This window comes from Cynocephalus volans, chromosome 6 (assembly GCF_027409185.1).
Source record: "Cynocephalus volans isolate mCynVol1 chromosome 6, mCynVol1.pri, whole genome shotgun sequence".
In the NCBI taxonomy this organism is placed as follows: domain Eukaryota; kingdom Metazoa; phylum Chordata; class Mammalia; order Dermoptera; family Cynocephalidae; genus Cynocephalus; species Cynocephalus volans.
Window position 1 is genome coordinate 34,544,638 of NC_084465.1, and position 16,561 is coordinate 34,561,198.

General features: G+C 36.4%; 1 protein-coding gene across 6 annotated transcripts in view; it reads right to left on the reverse strand.

The window, feature by feature from the left end:
- Window positions 1-16,561, reverse strand: part of CPED1 (cadherin like and PC-esterase domain containing 1) — a 280,020-nt gene that overhangs the window by 159,725 nt on the left and 103,734 nt on the right. The window lies entirely within an intron of this gene.

Sequence of the window (16,561 nt, forward strand, 5' to 3'; positions counted from 1 at the left end):
CTCATTGATTCATAGACTTTCTCTAGGTAAACATATTCTTTCAAAGAGGGAGAACAAAAAATATTTTGTGTAAAAACATGCAGCAGGTATTCTATCAATGTTTTTGGAAGAACAAACTAAATCTGTCTGAACTTCATTAGACTGCAAAGTGAAAAACTTTTGTTGCTATGATAATATAGGACATATATTGGCACAAATCACCTGAGGAAAATGGTAAATGTATCTTTAAAATGCACAAGTAAAATTCCCCTAGGATGAACAAATACTGACTTTATAATCTTTTGCCAGCTGAAAAACAGAAAACTAATAAGATTATAAATTAAGATCCTGAGAGCACATCATCAGTATTTGGCAATTGGGATGCTTTTCCATTTTGCCTAGTCAAATAAATTTAATAATTGTTTATTAAAAGAAAACAAACTAATGCTAACACTAAAAATGCTAACATCCTTGAGTCAAAGTAGAGTAACATGTTTTTCCAAATAAAAGTAATTCACCATATTTCAGTCTGCCATATTATATAGAAATATTAGTGATATTGTTGCATTGTCCCATCTTAATGTTATCTGAATATCACAGAGGTTAAGGCTAATATATGAAAATTGGAAATGTCTGTGCCGCATATAAGGTATATAAGATTGATTATCAGATTATATCCTTCACGGTGAAAAATAATTAACAAATTAATGTCTTAGGATTGTATTTTTCTTCTAATGTGGAAATGATTACTTAATTTTATTTCTGAGTGTCACAGTTAGCATTGAATATGAAGAGCCATTCAATTCAGTTTTTAGTGAGAATTCTACCACGTGGAAAGCACTGTGCTCTGTACTTTGGGGGACAAGTTGCACAGCACGACTGTAACACTATGACTCTAGAGGCAAAAAGTCTCAGGTTCGCATTTGTTTCTGTGCCAAAGCTGTGGCATGTTATGAGATTAATAACAGTACCTGCTTTATAGAGGTACAAAATGAGAGAATGCACGTGAGGCATACCACTGCCCAGAACTTCAGTATTCAGTACATGCTAGCTCCTTTTATTTTTTTTATTAATAAAAAAAGACGAGTCCTGGGAACTTAACGCTCCTCTGAAAAATAAAGTCTTAAACAAAACAGAACAAAAAAACAAGTCCACGCCCATGTAGAGGAGATTTCAATTACAGTGGTTGTCAAACCCATATTCTCATGATGCAATGTGTATTTGTGACACCAACCAAGGATGTTCATTTTAAACATATATTGCAAGCTTTCCAGTAGAAATGTTTTTAAAAGAGAGAATAAAAAGGGATGATGGCTGCATGGACCCCTCCAGGAATGTGCCTCTCAAAAGGAGCAAAAGAGCACAACTGAAGGACTCAATAACTGGCTTTTCTCCCATTTCCCTAAGAACTGAGCCTGCTAAGAGAAAGACTAACTCAACCAACAATCATGAAAGCCGAGGAGTTAGAACATAGCTGCCCTTATGGCCAGAAGTGTGAAGAGAGGAGAGAAAAAAGACACTTAAAAAGCAAGACTTGAAAGGAGCTACTTCCTTTATTTTTGTATTAGTTCTGTTACCAGATTTTGTCTCTGTATGCATTCCCTTCTATCTCATTGCGTTCATTTCAATTTATTTAAGCTCTTCAATTCACAGAAAATTCTGGATGAGTGTGACCTGCCCTATTTAATTTATTTAGTACAGTGACAAGCAATCTACATATGCCTGAAATGAAAGTGGGGCCATGCAAGTGTTTAACAGGTATTTTTTTAAAATCATCAACTTTCAAGTCTCCCAGAGAGGGCACAACAGTCCTATCTGTTCTTGTAACTAATTCACTTAGACTGAGACTTTTTTTGATTTTCTGGTTATACTGCAATTTATTATTCTAATTATATTTCCTTGGTCAAGTTACTGGAGTTCTGTGCCTCTAGGTTTGCTCAAATGTAACATGACAGAACTGTGCTAGATGATCTCATCAGACAATGCCAAATCTGAAATTATTTGATATTAATTTCATTCAAAAGCCATTAGAATCTGAAAAAACACATATCACCAAGGAGCTTCCTTAACTCAAGCACAGACACCTGAAGGAACACCTTCACCTTAGCTACTAATTTAAAACAAGCAAGCCTCAAATTCAAATATCAAGGAGACTGACTCTCCATATCATTACTTCTACTCAATGTTTTTGATTTAAATAAATATGAGAATATAAGTTTTCAAGGAAATAAGTGCCTTGGCAGTGAGATAAAAATGAATAAAAGAACATCCTAAAACATTTAACATAGCATGAAACTATTTTATGAGCTATACATTTTCCTTCTTTAGTGTGAAAATGAAACACACATTAAGTGCAAAATAAATGACACAGAAAATGACCTCATAAGATTACAGTTGTAAAACTAGCAGCTAAATCATCACCATTTGTTTGTGTAAGATTCAAATAATAACCAGCAAGGTATTTACATTTTTACAACATCAATTCATTCAAGCATCTGACTGAGCCACAAGCAGGTAAACCAAAATTATCAATTAAAAATGGAAGAACAAGAGGAACTGAAGATGAGCTTAAGAGTATTCATTACAAACTTTAATTATTTCTTTTATACCTTAAAACACTTCCAAGGTACCCTTACCATCCACTTCGTCCCCCCGCCTCGTATCTCACAACTCCTCCCGATAGGTTCTGGTTCCACCTCATTATTTGTCTCCACACTCCTGGAAGACCTTGGGCAAATTGTTCTCAATGTCAACACACACCATTCGTTCTGTATTAAACCTGCTGACCTTCTTGTCTGCTCTTATCACTAGACTGTGACATTTTTTTTAGGTCAGGAACTGGCCCATTGTATCTTTGGGTTTCCAATGCCTAAAGCAGAGTAGGAATTCAGTAAATACTGTTGAATAAATAAACCTACTATAGCATTACAGGAACCACAGAGACCTTAACAAGAAAAATAGTTTACTGTAGCTTCTGAAGAACATGATTTTCCTCTTTAGGACAGCATATTTATCTCTTGCTCCTATCTCACGAGAGAGGAAGGACATGCATTTTTCTGGTGACTTGTAATAAAACCTTTGAAAAATAGAAGCTTCTCTGTCTGAGAAGCTTTTTGAGATAAGAAAGTTTAATCTAAAAGTTAGAACAAAGGATAAAGGATTAACTAGTATCAGTGTTTTTTTTAAAGTAACATTCTTGACTAACTGGGAAACTATAGCAGAATACTAACATTTCAATATTTTGAATTTTCAGTAGTGTTTAATAGCATTGTACTTTACTAAAGTTTACTAGAATTTCTCTCAATGTTATTGTGAGAGGGAAATTTGTATCTGCTAAGATTAAAGAAGAATATTGGTACTTAAAATTATTTTTCACTAACAATCATATGAAAAGACCAATATCACTAATCATTAGGAAAATGCAAATTAAAACCACAGTGAGATATTAGCTCATACCCATTAGGTTGGTTGCTGCCAAAAACAAAAAGAAAAAACAGAAAATATAAGGTGTTTGCAAGGATATAAAGAAATTGGAATCTTTGTTCTCTGTTGGAGGGAACGTAAAATGATGTAGCCACTTGGAAAACAATATGGTGGTTCTTCAAAAAATTACGAATAGAATTACCATATGATGCAGCAATTCCACTTCTGGGTATGCAGCCAAAAGAATTAGAAGCAGGGTCTCAAAGAGATATTTGCACACCCATGTTCACAGTAGCATTATTCACAACAGCCAAAAAAAAAAAAAAAAAAAAAAGGGAAGCAACTCGAGTTGTACATTGAAAAAATGAAGGAATACATACAATGAATACTATTTAGCCTTAAAAAAGAAGAAATTCTGACACATGCTAAAACATGAATGAACCCTGAGATTATTATGCTAAATGAAATAATCCAGTCACAGAATACACTTACATGAGGTATCTAGAGTAGTCAAACGCATGAAATGAAACAGGAAGAAGAAAAGTGCTTGTCAGAGGCTAGAGAGGAAGGGCAATGGGGCGTTGTTTAATGGGTATATAATTTCAGTTGTGCAAAAAGCTCTAGAGATTGTGCAACAATGAGAATACACTTAATGCTAATAAACTGTAAAATGTTAAAAATGGTTAAGAGGATACATTTTATGTGTAAATTACAATTAAAAAAATTTAAATGATGTTGCAGTTTTCACAGCTGCCCTCCTTCCAACAACCATATTTAACTTCTTGCTATACAACCAGAGTCCAAAGGAACGCTTCTTTAATGGTTAGAAATTTTGCAAAACAAAACAAAGCAAAAAATAACCCCTCCCTTGCTCCATTTCTCAGCTCCTGCAAATAGTGGAATACTCTCTACCTCCTCTTAGTCTCTGTTTTAGCCTTAAACACTCTTTTATCCTGGAATGTTTTGTTTATTTGTTTGAGATTGAAATATCACACAGCAAGCTCAAATGCTGACAAGAATGATCCAGGAGATAGGTCAAATTAATGATGTAATGCAAAGTCTAGTGGGTGATTATTCCAGGCTACAGTCAATGCTTAAAAGGAAATATCACAGACGATCTCAGACTCAATTTCATCCATGATGAAGGGAACTCAAAGACGTAAAATCCAAGATTCTAAGTTCTCTGTCCAAATTAAAGGGGGAGTAAGGATGTGTTCTAATCTGCCTATTTTCATTACAGCTGAAATTTAAGTCCATTGTTCTTGATTGATATTATTATTCTGTCTTTTTCAGACTCAAAGGAGATCTCTCTAACTTTAACCTAACCAGTCTGTCTCCCAGCCTCTTGCAGGACTCTTCAAATGTGTCTGAAATAAGCTGTATATAGCTCACAATTTTATCCCAATACAATATATTTTATATATAAAAGTCTCTATTGATTGCCCTATAATTCTCAATATGAAAAATATTTATATAAGTAAGTTATTAAAATTTCAGTGACCATACAGCACTAGGTAAAAAAATGTTCTTCCAAAAAGTTATGATACAATTATTGGTCCTACACAATTAGTCAGAATAGAAATGTATTACAAATATTATTAAATCATTTCTTAAATAAAAAGGTAATAATGGAAATGCATCTTTCAGATAAATATGCTTTCCTTTTATTCAGTTAACTTATATATCCATTGAAAGAATATTACTTGTTGCTAGAATGAGAAGGGTTCAGCATCAGTGTTAATATTATTTTTAATATAAGCATGGAAGAAACTTATTCACATAAATGCATAGATGTAGATGGAGGAGTTTAGTTACATCAACATGGATAAATTATTTGAATTCCTTTCAAGATGCATGAAAAAAACACACACACAGTGATTTATCATGAAATATTTAATTTTGTTTAAAAAAAAAATACAAAACCAAAACGACCTCAATTGTGAAGGATCTGTTACCTAATGATTAACATCCTTCACTTTGTCTAGTGGACACCATATTTAAATTTGTGTGTATGTGTGTGTGTTTCAGAATTTTTTTCACCCTGGATCAATCATCAGCATCCTATTAAGGCCAGGTAAAAGCCAGGTCTTTCCTTTGAAGAGCAGAAGAATGTCTATAAAAGGAATGGAGGTAGAAGAACCTGTTTCAGAGGTGCCTTCTCAGTGAGATCAAATTCTAGGAAGGTGTACAAGGGTACTTCAAAACACTCATAGAGAGATTCATAGTACCTTTTATTCTATTTTTCCACAAACTTTTAGAAGTACCCTCATACATATGAAAGATGAAGTTCTGGGCATTGATTCTCTCAAAACTATCCATGTGCCTGTGAACCCCTTTGGAGAGTCTTCATGGATGCTCAAAGGCACATGGTACCCAGCTTGAGGATCCCAGCTCTGGATGTGGCTGGCCCAGAGGATCTGAGCCACATCTGCTCCACATCAAAGGGCTGTGGAAGGATATGAAGAGCTGGTGAGCATTCTGGACCCTTGGAACAAGTCTCCTTTGTACTTTAAAGGGACATATTTTAGGGAAGAAAATAAGATATTTAAAAATAGAAGAAAAAAAGGAAAAAAGATTTGAGAAAGGGAGAAAAATGACTAAACTACAAACCTAAGTAGTGATGTAATCTCTCATTTAGTGCACATATGGTATTTGAATATAATTTTATGTTGTATTTAATAATAACCACTCAGCTTAGCCCAGCTGACACTATGGGGCAGACACTGTGCATTTTGCATGCACTGTTTTGTTTGTATTTAAAGCAATGCTATGAGTATGCTACTCATTATGCCCATTTTACAGATGAAGAAATTGGGGGTTGGGAATGCAAGCTTCACGCCTAAGGTTATATACATCCAGAAGGTGACCAACATGGGTGTTGAAGTCAGTCTGCTTGGCTGCAAAGTCCCAGCATTACTTCTGCCTTGTGCCTTTGATTGTGCTAGGTTTAGGAATGTGGAGGGACCCCGAAATACAGAAGAATGCATCATCTGTGTTTTTACTTTCATATAAAAGGTGTTTGAAACTGTCACAATTCTCAAGCAGAAGCCTTTACATCCACACATCTTAAGTATCAACAACTCAATGGCCTAATTACCTTGTGGAGAAACTAAGAATGCTTCTTCGTAACTCAAACTGGATGGATCAAGAAAAACTTTCCTGCTAAGTAAAATGATGTAAGAATGTAAATATTCTCATCATTTGTTTCAGATCACTGAAAATTGGCTTGCTTTATGGTAAACCGTGGAAAACTGAATTGGCTGAACCTAAATTAGGATAGTTTTTACTCATTCCTTGGAATTAGATAAAACCCCAATATTGAAATAAGCTCCATGCTTCTAGTGACATGAATAATGTTATCCTTTTGTACTTCTTGACAAAAAACCTGTAAGCTTTAAAGCATACATTAAACTTGGAAATTCAGAATGCAGATTCTATGTGATTTAATCAGCTTTGCAGTTGAAAATTTAAAATTCTCTCACAAGTGTGAGAATTGATCAGAAGCAGGGTACAGAAATCCAAAAGGCTGTGAATAGCATAAAAATTTAATTGTGTGCTTTGAATGGTAGAACCTTGATTGCATTGTATTCAACTTTCTCAGAGAACTGGAAGGTTTTCTTTATTATCTTTTCTGGAATCTCTCAGTGGACTATAAAGGAACAGAGAGATTTAACAGTAAAGAGCAAAAGCTAAGGTTGTAAAAATTTTATCATTGAACTCTCTATGTATATGTGCAGTCATTTTCTTTATATGAATGCCATTGTTCAGGCAGGTCACAACTATTTCCATGAAAGTTTAAACACAAGTCTTCCTTAAGCTTGCAATAAAATAAGGTCTGACAGCTCATTTGAAAACTTTCTATCTTTTTATTAATCGTCATGGCTAGAAAATGGCATTGACATCTGGTAATATTTGTAACAGATAAAATGTGTAACAGGAAATACAAAAATTTGCAAATAGGGATGCATTGGCAGAAAGATACCTATCTCATATATCTATAAATACTCTTGAATAAATAAGAAAGTTAAGAGGAAAAATATTTTCAATTTCTACTCTGGATATTTTATGCAGGTTATCTTATTTAGGTCTTATTAAGTCTCAAGGTCAATCACAAAAGACAAGGAAACGTATTCATTATAAAAATAATGGGTTTGGGATGTACAATAAAGAAACTGATAGAGTAATTGTCCTCACTTATGAGTGGTTATAGTGTTAGAGGCTGCTGAACCCATAGCAGATTTATTACAACTCTTTGCTATTTTTTTTTTTTTTTTTTTTTTTTTTTTTTTTCTTTTTTTTCGTGACCGGCACTCAGCCAGTGAGTGCACCGGTCAGTCCTATATAGGATCCGAACCCGCGGCGGGAGCGTCGCCGCGCTCCCAGCGCAGCACTCTACCAAGTGCGCCACGGGCTCGGCCCTTTGCTATTTTTTTAAACCTCTTTCATAAGTTACCTTACACCTCTGTCAAACCAAACAAAATTTGTTCTTTTACATGGGATATTTTAAATGGGCATTTAATTATTGTGCATCATTTAAAAGTTCGTGATTTAGAATCTAGTCAAATATAATGCTATACAGCCCAAATCAATGTCTTCCCACTGTGTCCTGAGTACTGACTGAGTTCTCTACCCCCATTTTCTTTTCCATTGTTGCATAATCATCTTTTTAAAGCCCAGTTCAAATCACGTCATTCCCTTGCTCAAAAAGGATAGAAGTCCCCAATATTTACAGATGGAGGTAGTATAATAAGCAGGAGAAGCCCTTTTATCCTTTTTTTGCTACAGAGTATGTTATTTTTATGTGAGAGCACAGTGATGCATGTAATTTTTAAACTTTTTTTTTTATTATTTAAAAAACCTAAATGCATATTCCTTTGCCTATCTTTTGACATATGACCAAGGCCTTTTATTTGCGTGTGGGTGAACTAATTAGAATTGAAGTCATTTAACCTATAGAAACCTCACCCATAAGGCATTGGTTTAAATGCAATTAGAGCAAGAACATAAAGATACTTGCAAAGAACTCTCAGTGCAGAATCCTTCCAGCTTTTACAATTTCCCTCCAAACTTGGACAGTTGTTATACACATATTTAATTCATCTGAAATGTTGTAAAGCCATTTTCCTTTAGTGCTTCTTAATATTCAACTTTGCTTTTATAGAAGCAAGTCTGTCTCTTTTCGCATGTATAGTTCTTCAGTGTGTGGAGCTGTGCACACAACTCAGCTCTGTGAGGTGCAGACTTGAACGTCCATGCTCCGCCCAGGCATCGAGCTCCGCGTTCAGCAGTCAGCATGCTTCTCGGAGGGAATGCAGAGTGGTGCTTAGTAGCACAAGTTGTCGAGTGGTACTTAAGACAGAGTCGGTTCACTGGAGATCTGAGTCCTAATCCTAACCAACATTTATTAGCTCAGTCATCTCTACTAAGTCATGAATCTTCATTTCCTCATCCACGGAGTGTGTATAAACATATGACCGTAGCTCCCAGGTTTCTTAAAAGTTTCCAATGAGACAACATATGAGAATATATACAGAAGTAGAAAATGACGGTAGAGTCACTTTGCATTTTACATTCCATGAAATTCAAGCTCTTCAGGTCCTGACTCTTACATATCTTATCTGGTTTCATCCACTCCACAAATCCTGTGACTTTTTCTCTTTCTTCCTTCCTTCCCATTCCTCCTATCTCAGGGCACCGTAGGATTCTCCCTACTCCCGTAGACATGCAAATTCTAGCCAAATGAGGAAGTTCATACCTCTGAGATTATAACCTATGTTTCCACCTGCATACTTCCTAATGACTTTGCAAAGCAAATGTAAACATTACCTTCTAATCTCTAAAGAAACCCTATTCATTCTTCCAACATCAGCTAAAATACCATCCACGCTGTGAAGCCTACCTCACTTTCCCAGGCTGAATAATTTTCTCCTACTCTCTACTATACCAGCAGCTCTGAGCCTTTTATTGCATTTTGCTCTGTATTAAGAGTGATTTATAAATATGTATTTCTCCCCACTAGAGAGTTCCTTGAAAGGAAGTACCAATATTTCTCTTTTGAGTTCCTCTCTTCACTGCCCAACACAGAGTAGGAATCCTTTATATAGTTTTGAAAAACAAGTGGGTTGAATTAACTGTGATTACTGAACTATTCAATATTGCTTGTCCTTGAGTTGTTTTTGGCTCCAAGAACAAATGAAAAAAAAAAAACCTTATACATGCAAGAAAATATAAATTAAGTGCACTAATTTCCCACCAATTTAATGTGGGGAAATCATATTTACACACCTTACTCGACGGACATACAATCATTAGAAATTTTATTCTTTTCTTGTAGAGAAGCCATCAGACAAGATAACCTTCCCTGCCTCTACCCCTCATTTAAGTACTTGCCTGTTCTCACATTTGAATTCCATTCTGTCAAAATTGCTGATAATCTGCCTTACAGAGAAAATCTTTCTTTTTATTTTTGTGGCAGTTTGCAAAAAGTGGCCACAGATTCTTTCCACCCTCCCCAGTGTGCACACCTTTTGGACTGTGGCTTTGCAGCTTCTCCAATACAGAGGTAGAGGCTATTTCTTCACCTCTTGTGTCTTGGTTCATCTGCATGATGTTCTTTGGTCCATGAGACATTAGCAAACATAATACAAACTGCTTTCACTTCCTAGGGCTGCTGTAACAAATTACTGCAAAACTGGTGTATCAAAACAACAGGAATCTATTCTCTCACAGTTCTGGAGGTTGAAAGTCCAAAGTCAAGGTGTCCACAGGGCCATGTTCCCTCTTAAGGCTCTAGGGGACAATCAATTTCTTGTCTCTTCCACCTTCTGGTGGCTGCTGGTATTCCTTGGCTTGTGGGTATAAAACTCTAATTTCTGTCTCCATCTTCACATGACCTTCTCCTGTGTGTGTCTTCTCTTCTGTCTGTGTCAAATCTCTCTCTGACTTTTTCTTATAAGGACATACATCATTGGATTTAGGACCCACCTGGGTAATCCAGGATAATCTCATGTCTAGATCCTTCACTTAATTATATTTGCCTAGCCCTTTTGTTCAAATAAGGTCACATTTACAGGTTCTGGGAGTTAGGACATGGATATATCTTTTTTTGGGGGGTGACCATTCAATCCACACTACACAAGCAAAAGCTTGAAAAGAACTTGGCCCTGCGGCTTGCTCTCTTACTATTCTTGGTGACCCTGACACTGCCACTATGTAAAAGAACACTGGATGGTGACAGACACATGGCCAAGTCACCCCACGGCCTTAGCTGACACCCAGCCAACAGCCAGGCATGTGAATGAAGTTGGGTAGACCACCAAGCCCCAGCTGAGCCACCACCTGCCTGCAGAGATCAGCAGCGCCTGCCCAGCCAACCCACAGACTCATGAGAAATAACAAATGTTTGCTCAAGGTCACTAAGTTTGGGGATGGTTTGTTATGCAAAAGCTAACTGATTCAATTTATCTTTTTATTTTTACATATTTTTTTGGCTTAAATTTTGTCTTGTTTTCTTCCCCTTTTGACATGGAGCCTTTCTCTCTCTCTCTCTCTCATAAACTTCTCATGGTTGTTTTTTAATTAAAAAAATTTTTTTTTTTTATCTTCAGTGCTTAGAATGCAGTCTAATGCCTGCTGCTTCTAATTTGAGTTCTCCATTTCAAACCCCTCCAACTTCACTCTGACTTGCACCTCAAATACTGAATAAATTTAACCCCTTGGATGGTGGGCATTTTCCTAAGCATCTTCTTCTCACCATCTTATCAAAGTACATCACACTTGACCACTCTACTATCCTTCAAGGGACTGGACTTGTGATCTGAGGCACTATCTATTTGAAAGTAACCCCAAATCCATGGCCCATTTCTCAGCTACCTGTGCCTGGGCTGTTTTTTATAATAGTGGGTACCTGGACATGTGGGAACCACCTTGTCACACTGGGACCGACAAACACTTCTTGTTTTAGAAGTGATGATACCTCTGAAGAAATGGGGGGCAGGGGAGTTGGAGAGAAAAAAGGCAGGGAAAGAAAGTGAATGGGAGAAAAACCACTGAATTCCCAAGGGGAGAACTCTGCTGTGCTGGGCCCTCAGGCAGGATGTGGAGCTGAGGAGACCTGAGCAGAGCCACATGAGTAAGAACCAGCCTGAAGGGGTAAGATCAGGAAACTACCTCTCTATGCCCTCATGTCATGGTTCTCTTTCCCATTTGGCTTGACATGTCTCAATAAATGGCACCACCATTCAAACAATGGCTGAAGAGTCATTCTTGAACACTCTCTGTCCATGCTCTCACCCCAACACCAATTCTTCTTTGTATCTCCAAAATGTATCCACGAGTCTCCTTTAGTCTCATGTTTAGATGTTTATCTCACCAGCCTAGTCCAGGCCGTCCTCCTTCTAATCTGGACCCCTGAATGATCTTGCAACTGGTCTCTCTGACTCCAATCACATTCCTCTTCAATCCATTCTCCACATAGCAGCAGAGTAGCCTTAGAAAGTTAAGCCAAGTTATGACATCCTCCTGTTCACTCTTTTGTAGTGACATCCCTTTGCCCACAGAGAAAAAAAAAATCCAAATTCTTCACCTTGACCTGAGTCCTGTGTGATTTGGTTCTCGCCTTTCTCTCCGGTCTCCTCTTCCACTCTCCCTTTGCACCACAAATTACACTTTCAGAGCTTCAGCGGCGTTCTGTGAATATGTGAAGACTCTCCTGCCTCGAGACTTGGGAACAGTCCTTTATCTATGAATGTTTCACAGCCAGCTCTTCAAGTGACACTTAATCTCATCCACGAATTATAGCTCAAATGTCACTTAGGGAGATCTTTCTACCTCATAAAGTGGCCCAGTCCAGTTACTTTCTACACATCGTCCTGTTCATATCATTCTTAGCTATATTAAAAATTTGGAATTATCTGTATTTGTTTAGATATGTATAATTGATGTTTTATCTGCTTTTCATCTGCTATCATTCCATACAAGCATAAACCGTACAAAGGCAGGGTCTTTGTCTTGTTCATTACTGTGCCACTGGAGCTTAACATAATGTCTAGCACATGGGAGGTATCTAGTAAATATTTGTAAAAGGAATAAAACAAAGTCATTTAGCCCATAGGGAAACCATTTTTATTTCTATTTCTTCTCCTATTTACAGATGTGAGGAGTGGTTCCAGGAGGGTAAAAGACATGTCTAAGGTTGGACAATGGATACAAGGACTTTCCTACTGCACAACCATCCCCAAGCCTCTTAGAGATCCTGCCTTGGGATTCCTCTTTTCTGTCCTGCATATCCAGCACTATAGATCTAATGCTCATGATTTATTTCTCTCCCCTCAGAATAAAAATGCAATCAGATATTTGCTTATTACTCAGCTTGAAAGGATGTCACCGTTGTCCTGTTCATATTTTTAAGTCACATTTCTTTTTACCTTAGCAGTAACTCCTTGAAAGCATGAAAATGAAATATATATTTCCTTAGCATAAAGTTTTTCTTCTGTGACTATTGAGTTTAGAGTAATAATTTCACTCTCTATGACCTGAATACATATTCTGCATGTAGATGATCTGGGTAATCAAGTACACGTGACACTTCTCACATCTTTCAAATATATCTAGTAGAATGATTAATTTCTACTAGAAATTTTTGCCAAAGATCAGTTTGAAACAGTGCTTTTTTTAAAAGCAGGTGGAGGAAGCTGTAATTATTGGATTCTGGAAGACTAGACACCAGGTATGGCGAGGCTGATATAGAGGGGGGGGACACCGTATATATGTGTATATATATATATATATATATATATATGGATACACATGAATACACATGATGCAGTTTGGATATGTTGTCCCCTCCAAAACTCATGTGGAAATTTGATCCCCAATGTGGCAGTGTTGGAAACTGATTGAGTCATGGGGGCAGATCCCTCATGAATGGATTAATGCTTTCCCTGGGGGAGGAGGTGTAGTAAGTTCTCGCTCCATTAGTTCCCACGAGAGTTCATTGCTTAAAAAGACCCTGGCACCTTCTCTCCCTCTCTTGCTTCTCTCTCTTGCTTCCTCTCACCATATGATCTGCTTGTACCCTCTGGCTGCCTGCCACTTTCTGCCATGAGTAGAAGCAGCCTGAGGCCCGGGCCAGATGCAGCTGTCCCAGAATCGTAAGCCAAATAAACCTCTCTTCTTCATAAATCACCCAGTCTCAGGTAATTCTGCCATAGCAACACAAAACGGACTAATACAACACGGCTAGATGGAATTTCTTCTTCTGTTTATAGTTCCTTTCTCCACATTTTAAGGACTTGTTTCATAGGGCTTCTAAGAACTGATTTCACAGGCTTAGGGGTAGGGAGTCGGAAGACATGTTATATTAAACAAAGAGGATAGAGTGATGTGCACAGGACTACTCTGTATGAGTCAGATGATCCATAGAGATATAACTAAAAAAAGTAATGAAATATGTCTATATTGCAGTAGGTATGGAACGCAGCACTATGTGTGAGAAGTCTTTGGAGAGTGCATGAAAAGATTCATATTATTTTTTAATTATATTTTTCCACAAACTTTTTCAAGTACCCTTGTATGTGTGCAGGATCCTGACAAAGAATCCATCTCTGTCTGCCTTGAGAATACTCAGAGAAAAGAAAAACAGATTTTTAGTCTCATGTCATAATATTAGGTCATTTACGTAATTCAAAGAAATTCAGTTTAACAGCAACTTTGAGGTTCAGATTGAAATCAGATAGAAATAACACAAAAGATATGTGGATAAAAGCAAGGCAGTCTTAGATGCTGGGTCTGAAATGCCAGTGATAAATTTACAGTAATTTTGAGAACCCCTGTGTATTATAAAGTCTTGTTAAATGGAAAAACAATGTCCAGCGACTGAGCCGAAATCATTCCAAATAATTTTCTGGCCTAGGCGATTTAAATTGCACTGAAGAATCACCATCATTCAGAATCTCTACTTAGCAATATAGCTTTCCTACCATAAGCATGGATTATCAAATAATTTTTTAAAGTAAATACGTATAATCCAATGAAAGAAAAAGTGTCAAAGCTTTGCTGTCTAAGCATTTTTGTCTTTTTTCTTTTCACCCTTGGACAGCTCAAGGTATTAGTGCAATACCAAAATGCGACCACTTGGGGGCAATACAGTAATTGTTTTGCTTCATCTAGTAGCTATGCAGGTTTCCTCGGTGACAAGATTGCTGTTTCTTCCAAATTTGAAACCACGTTTTAATATATGGGAGAAGGCTGTGTTTCATTTTAAACTCACAAGGCATAAATCACATAAGACAAATGAAAGTCAGGTTTTTTTCTTGAAGGGAACAAAAGTCTGTCTTCTTTTAGCAGACAAATCAAGTTTTACCTAGTTGGCACATATGGTGATATTTTATATTTAGAATTTATCACAGCCTTTGAGAAAGATCTCAAGGAATAAATAAAATTGTTAATAAAAATTTTTAAAAATAACAAACATCTAATAAGCTTCACAATGTACTGGTGAAAAATTATTTTGTTCTTATGCCCAAAGTAAAAATGTAAATATTATCTGTCTCCCCCACTGGATACATATTCTGTAATAAACTTAAGCAATAAAATAATTAATTTATGGAGACACTTACTGACATTGTTTTCACTGTTATTACTTTTCATTCACATAACACTTTGTAAAGGAGTTATTTTTATTGTTAATTACTCTTTTCAGCAATTTGATAAGTGGAGTTCCAAACCATTTTTCTCCCCCTGTTATCTCTGAGTACTAGATACTGTGTCAGGCACTAAAGCTTTGTTTCCAATTTAAATAAAGAATAAATATATTCTCTTCTTTCAAGCATTTCAAACACATTTAGGCAAGTAAATTTTTTCTTAGTTTTTGTTCTCTCTATTCTTTATTGACTTTATCTGATGTTTTTCCTCCCAATATATTTTCCTGTCATCAGAAGATAGTTAACATCACCGCAGTGAAGGAAAACTCAGGTAAGCCTTGCTGTCAAAGTCCAGGGATCAAGATTTATAAAACTAAATTCAGTAACTCTCTAGGTGCTTGCACAGAAATGGAAAGATTTCAGTCAGTTTTGCCTTAATTTGTGGGTTGATCTATTACCCAAAGTTCCAACTTAATTCTTTATCGTATGCAGCATAGTAAGAAAAAGGGATTACAGCTGCTCTATCTTTGAACATCTTTCTGGCTTAGCTAGCTTATCTATTAAAAAATAATGAGAAACCCAGAAATTATGATGGTGGTATTTTCTGTGGATGCTTAAAGTGCTTTGAAGCACCACTCACACTGGTTCTCTTTTCATGTGCTCATTTTTTACTGAACACTTTTTTATTTTATAAACTTGTGATTGGAGAGATATAACAGAAATCAGAGCAACTCTGTTGTGTTCACCAACAGCAGAAAGAGAAAGAACCTGCATAAATTAATTTCTGAGAGCTTCTGAGCTCTAAAACTCAGCATTCCACAGGCCCTGTTTGGAGAGCATTCTGAGGCTCTAGTTTGAAGAAATGACATTTGCTCTTTCCAAGTCCTCAGATGGGTCCTTTCCTCACCCCTATGTACACGTCACAGGTGGTTCCAGGGAAAAGTGGGTTTTGAACAGGACAGGTAAAGGGGAGGAGTTCCACAGCAGGGAAATACACATCCTACTGTCCAGATTATCTGAGGAAACTCTTTTCCATCTTTCAAGCATCCTGGAGGAATTCATTTGCCTCACCTGATGTTACACTGAAATTCCTGAATATTAGCTCAGCTCCAGTCTTCTGGATATATAATTAACACTTACCCATTGATTATCTAGTACTAAAGGAAATAATAATTAGCGTATTTATTCATTAGGGTTAGGTTTTACCTTTACATTGTCACTATAATACATTATATGTACATATAATATATATAAAACATACATATCAGTTAGTTATATTTGCATATATCTACAGTTCATTACATTAGTTCTGAAGATACATGTTTAAATTAACAAAAATGGTATATGTAAATTCATCATGCTATCCCTATGTCGCCGAACCTATTCTTAAATCATATTTTCCCAAGATGACAGTTTGTAGTAGGTTACTATTAATAAGGTACCTTTAATAAAAGTGATGATCATAGGCAACCATTCATTGATAAAAATTTTTTGAGTGTCTGCCATGTCCCAGGCAC